We start from the raw sequence: 5,879 nt of genomic DNA, 5'->3' as shown, positions 1-5,879 counted from the left end.
GCCAGAGTCAGCAGCCTCCCACATTGCACAGCATCTGGGGACAGACAGCCCAGGGCTGCAGAGATGACCTGCAACTCCGCCGTGGTCTTTTCATTATCACAGAAATGGCTGCTTTCATGTAAAATGATGTGAGCAAAGAGGACCCTGAACTGTGGTTTCAGCAGATTGCTTCTTGCCTGCACAGATCTTCTCCAGGGGCCCTGATGTCTCAACTCCCTGGGCCGATGTTTATCAGTGACTTCAGTGACCGGCAGCAAGGGCGACAGAGAGGCTACCGAGGGAGGCAAGCCTGGGCCCCCAGGATTCACCTCCAGTCTGATAGTCCTCTGCCCTGGGTGGGACCTCAGCATCCACCTTCACCTAAGCCTGGCCTCTGCTCTGCGATTCCCCAAGATCAATGCTCTGGAATGATTTTGGAGGCAGGCAGGGAGCCCCTCCCAGGCTCTCCTTCTCCCTCTGGTTTCCATGAAGCTCACACAGGAGTCACCTCACATTCCCTCTCTTCCTTTCTTCTCTCCCTTTTCTCCAAGCATCTCACCATGGAGAGCCACACCTCTCTGAGGCTAGAGGGAGGGTGAAGACTTCACGGTTTTTGGAAGTCCCTCCTCCCCCCACCATCAGTTCCCTGCCCTGCCCCAACATCATCATCCCAAAGCTGCAGAAATGCATCGCTAGTCTCCCAAATGAAGGTCTTGCTCCCAGCAAAGGAGGGTCAGGTGTCCCCCACTCTCCCTCCAGTGGTCCACCCCTCTTGGTGGATGGTGAAGAGCTCCTGTGGCAGGCATAGGCAGATGGGACATACCACTTCCCCCAGCCCATCCCCAGCTTCCCAGGCTTCCTTGGGAATGGAGCTGGAATGAAAGCTGGGAGGTCGTGGGCTCTGAGTCTGGTGGCCAGGTCTGCAGGGGTTCCATCAGGGAGAGAGAAGAGACCGGTCCTCCCAGCATGGGGCTTGCCAGAGCCTCTGGCCTCCCACATCATGTTGCATGTGGGGATGGATAGCCCAGAGCTGCAGAGGTGACCTGCAATCCCACTGATGGTCTTTTCGCTATTGCAGGAATAGCTGCTTTCATTAAAATGATGGCTCGCAGGGCAGCCAAGGCCAGGGCTGCTGCCTCAAGGACCCTCAACCAGGCATAGGTCCCAAGACAGCTTTGTGGCTAAGGAAGCCAGTGCATATGCACTCACCAAGGACACGGATGAACCCGCTGTGTCCAGGGGACATGATGTTGGCAACCCAGAGCCCTGGCATTCTCCCTACTTGGGGCTACCATGATGAGAGGAGCCACAGACAGCTGAGGGTGGAGGCCCTGTCTGCTCCATGTTTCCTATAGGATGCTGGGATTGAGCCTTCAAGCTCATCCAGGCCAGGCTATTGCAATTTTTTGTTTTTCCTTTTAGAGATGGGGTCTCACTCTGTCACCCAGGCTGGAGTGCTATGGCAGGATCACAACTCACTGCATCCTCAAACTGCTGGGCTCAAGCCATCCTCTTGCCTCAGCCTCCCAAGTAGCAGGGACTACAAGCACACACCACCATGTCCAGATAATTTTTAAAATTTTTTTTAGAGATGGAGTTTCACTATGTTGCCCAGGGTGGTCTTAAGCTTCCGGCTTCAAGCCATCCCCGTTCCTCAGTCTCCCAAAGTGCTGGGATTGCAGACATGAGCCATGGCACCCAGGTAGGCTTTTACTAATTTTTGTTTATAAAAACCTTTTTCTTAAACAAAATCTGACCTGGACATTCAACCAGTCAAGCCTTCAGAAGGGCAGGAGTGGGGATGAGTATCCCTGAGTCTTGCCCACTCTTTTCTGAGAGCCTTGGCAGGGCCCCATGGCTCCAAAGAGCTGAATGAAATCCTCTGGTTTAGTCCAGTGTGCGGATGCCCATTCTACAGGTGAGGAAACTGAGGCTGTGGAGACAGGGTGTGCCCAGGCAGACGTGAGTGGCTCCTGCTGCCCCTGTCCCTGGCACTCCTGCCCTATCTTTCACTGGAAATCATTCACATGGCTTCTGCAGCCTGCAGACCACACTCTGGCCGGCTCCCGCCGGAACCCTGATGCGTACCATATTTCTGGTCTGACAGCCAGCCGTTGTAAAACTGAACCTCCTCCTTGTAATCGCCAATAAGTTTCCCCTTAGAGGAGCTGACTTTGAACTTGCAGAGAACAAAGACCCCTTTGTGGCTTGCTTTTGGGAAGAGAGGTGGAGGGAGAACTGCATAAATAATATGAGAAGCGGCAACCCCAATTATATTTTGTTACCTTCTCTTGTGAATATGAAATAAAAACCACTTTATTTTGAAAGCTGCAGGGGAGCCAAGTTTCTCCGGCTTGGACGTGGAGGCCAGGGGCCCAGGGCCGGGCCAGCAGGACAGTCACTGTGGTTTCAGGGGCAGCCAGGCCAGCTGTGAGCACATCAGGCTGTACTGGCCCCGCCTGGCCCAGGCGAGGCATCATAAAACATGGCATGAGTCGATTTCTTTCCAGCTGCAGGAAGTCTAATTTGTGCAGGAGGAGGGTCATTTCTTTACCATTTGGGGCTGGAAAGAAAACGGCTTTCTCCCCTCCTTCCCCCACCACTGTTCTCAGCCATGCGTGCCTTCCTGAGTTTCCCTCCAGCCTCTTCCTGCCAACACTCCACGCAGCAGGGCCAGCCTGGGGCCCCTGCAGGACTGGGGTGGGGGCTGCAGCTGTCTTCCCACCACTCCACCCTCCCCCAGCACAGGGAAGTCTGGCCCGGCTCACTGCCTGCGGTTTCTTCATGCACTCCATGTCCTGACAGCCTCACGGCCTGTGCCCACACTTTCTCCTCTCTTTGGCAAGCCCCATTCTTCCCTTGAGTTAAGGTGTTGCCTCCTCCGGGAAGCCCTCCCTTAGTCTCTTCCTACCCACCCTTCCGATATTCAGCACAGGGCAGCGTGGCTTTGTCTCAGTGACTCTTCAGTGGACTGAGGTCCTAATTGAGGACATAATTCGTCCCTGGGCCCTCAGCACACATCACAGGGCCTGACTCAAGAGCAGCCTGTGGGTAGATAGTTGAGCAAGCCCACATTCTTCTTACTCCATGCGTCCTGGTGCTTAGAGTGGGCAAGGCTCTGTCAACCACAAGCCACCTTCTGTAGGAAAAAAAAGGAGAAGGAGCTTGTAGGTTAATATAACTGAGGCGTCTGAGTAGGTGGCTTCAGGTGTGGCTCTATCCAGGGCCTCTCTATCTCTTCTTATCATGGGTAGACCTCCCCACAGGAAAGGAGCTAGAAGGATGCATCCTACTAGCTCAGCAACCCTGTAATCCTGTAAAGGTACAGTCCCTCTGTTCCCATAGCTTGGCAAGGTAAATGCTCTGTCCCCAACCAGGCCAGGAGGTCTGGAGGCAGAATCTCTTCTGGGAAAGTGAATGCTCTGGCAATGTTTTGTGAAGCAGGCACCCAAAGAGGGAGGTTCAGGGGACATAAGAGACTTCCCTGCCACTCACTGTGCTATCCAGGATGGCTCTGGGCCTGAAAATTCAAATATAACGTTGTATATCTCCTTAATTAAGAATTTATACATCATCTACTTCCAAAAGAGATCCAGGCCACGATATAACTTTGGCCTTGCTTGTAATTCTTCCAAAGAGCTTTCATGGAGCCGTAGCTTCCATGGAGAGAGAAGCGGAGTGATGGGCCAGAGGCCGTCGGCAAGCGTGGCCTTCTGATCGGGGCACACCTAAACCAGGATTTGCCTTCTAAATGTGAAGACTTGCTTTCTTTCCCACTCTCCCGGAGGAAACTAAGCAAAAAAATGTAAGCACTGCTGCCGAAGCTGCCTTTGCCCCACAACTGCCGTCTCGCCCCAGCTCATACCTCACGGGGTCAGACAGCTTCAGTCTTCCCGCAAGAGAAGTCCTGGTGTTCCAGCAGCTGGGGAGAAGCTCACAGTTACTGTGGCTATCGTCGCCGTTGCGTTTAACTTTCTAATAAAACTGTATCTGTGGCCAGGCGCAGTGGCTCACGCCGGTAATCCCAGCACTTTGGGAGGCTGAGGCAGGCAGATCACTTGAGCTCAGGAGTTTAAGACTAGCTTGGCCAACATGGTGAAACCCTGTCTCTACTAAAAATACAAAAATGAGCTGGGTGTGCTGGCAGGCGCCTGTGATTCCAGCTATTAAGGAGGCTGAGGCAGACGAATCACTTGAACCTGGAAGGCGGAGGTTGCAGTGAGCTGAGATTGCGCCACTGCACTCCAACCTGGGTGACAGAGGAAGACTCCATCGGAAGAAAAATAACTGTATCTGCATATATATATATATGAATGTGTCCCCCAAGATTCATGTCTTGAAATTTAATGGCCAATGTGGTAGTATTAAGAGGTGGGGCCTTTAGGAGGTGACTGTGTCATGAGGCAGAGTCCTCATAGATGGGTTTAGGGCCCTTAGAAAAGGGCTAGAGGGAGCTCACTCTCTCTCTCTCTCTCTCTCTATATATATATGCACATATGTACATACATAGAGATACGTATGTGGAAGCCAGCTAGAACCCCATGTAGAAGGCCCATATTATCTCATGGAATCCACACATAGGACCCATTACACAGTGGATGGGTCCACTGTGTAATGGGTCCAGAGAGGGTGTCTGGACCCACCACCTCTCTGGTGTCCAGAGAGGGTGTCCTAGTCTATTCAGTCTTCCATAACAAAATACCTAAGCCTGAGTTATTTATAAAGAACAGATTATTAGCTCACAGTTCTGGAGGCTGGGAAGTTCAAAGTCAAGGCAGCAGCAGGTTCTGGGTCTGGTGAGGGCCCAGTCTCTGATTCTAAGACGGCGCCTGTTGCTGTGCCCTCTAGAGGGATGAATGCTGCATCCTTCCTCACGTGGTGGAAGGGACCGAAGCGGATGAACCCACTCCCTCAAGCCCTTTTCTAAGGGCCCTAATCCCCCATAAGGGCTCTGCCTCATGACCCAGTCACCTCCTACCTCTTAATACTACCACATTGGCCATTAAATTTCAAGACATGAATCTTGGGGGACACATTCAGATATAGTACAGGGCAATCGACAACCCCAAGGACAATCCACAGGTAGGTGGAGAGGTGCCAAATAGGCCTGAAAGACAAAGGGCCTCACACTTCTTGGCCACCCCATCCAATCCACAAGACACTGAGAGAAGGCTGGATGGGGCCACAGAGAACAGGGACAGAGGCGCTGTCTTTCTCAGATGCAGGCATTCAGCTCGGTCAGTCAGTCCCAGGAGGCAGGGCTGGTGTGCCCACCTATCAGTCATTCTCAGGCTGGTGGGGAGCCCCCTTCCTTCTCTGGTTGTCCTTCCTTGGAGCCCAGCTGCCCAACTGCTGTGACCTTAATTCTCAGGGACCCAGGGAGCAGTCAGGGGCAGTGAGGGCCCACAGGACCTTTAAGGCCGGTAGCAGCCAGTGGCACAATTGGCTCAGGCTCTCCGGGGGATCCAGGCCAGGTAGCAGCCTGCAGGGGGACCTGCGGGACAGGGCTCGAGGGCTGCCCTTCCAAGGGCAAACCTCTTCCCTGGGACAAAGGACAGGGATGTCATTCTGCTTTCATTCACTCATATGTAGCTGGAGGTTGGAGGCCGTGAGATTTTCCTGCCACCTTCTCTCTGGGCAAAAGATATACTTGCGTGTGCCTCCTGGCCTCTCCCCTGCTCTGAGCCCACAACTCGCCACCCCATGCCAGGCCCTGCTGTCCCTTTCTCCAGTCCCGCCCCAACTAAGATGCCACAACTTTGGGGCTCTGCTCAGCAACCAGCATGCAGGCACAGCACAAACCAGACACGGACCCCAACTTCACTCCACAGTGTTTTATCCTGTGACTGGCATCTGAGTGGGGGAACACGCTGCTGTCCTATCCAAGCCAAGGGCCAGTG

General features: G+C 53.4%; 1 long non-coding RNA gene across 1 annotated transcript; it reads right to left on the bottom strand.

The window, feature by feature from the left end:
- Positions 1 to 2,277: 2,277 nt before the first annotated feature.
- On the bottom strand, positions 2,278 to 3,881 carry LOC117071433. Its single transcript, XR_004432290.1, has 2 exons — positions 3,845 to 3,881; positions 2,278 to 3,118 (listed from the first exon to the last, which is right to left on the bottom strand). It is a non-coding gene; the product is annotated as an uncharacterized LOC117071433 (long non-coding RNA).
- Positions 3,882 to 5,879: the final 1,998 nt, after the last annotated feature.

The sequence above is a fragment of the Trachypithecus francoisi genome, unplaced genomic scaffold (assembly GCF_009764315.1).
Source record: "Trachypithecus francoisi isolate TF-2019V2 unplaced genomic scaffold, Tfra_2.0 Lachesis_group3, whole genome shotgun sequence".
Taxonomy (NCBI): domain Eukaryota; kingdom Metazoa; phylum Chordata; class Mammalia; order Primates; family Cercopithecidae; genus Trachypithecus; species Trachypithecus francoisi.
The sequence above is the reverse complement of the archived record's forward strand: the minus strand, read 5'-3'. Positions and strand labels throughout refer to the sequence as shown.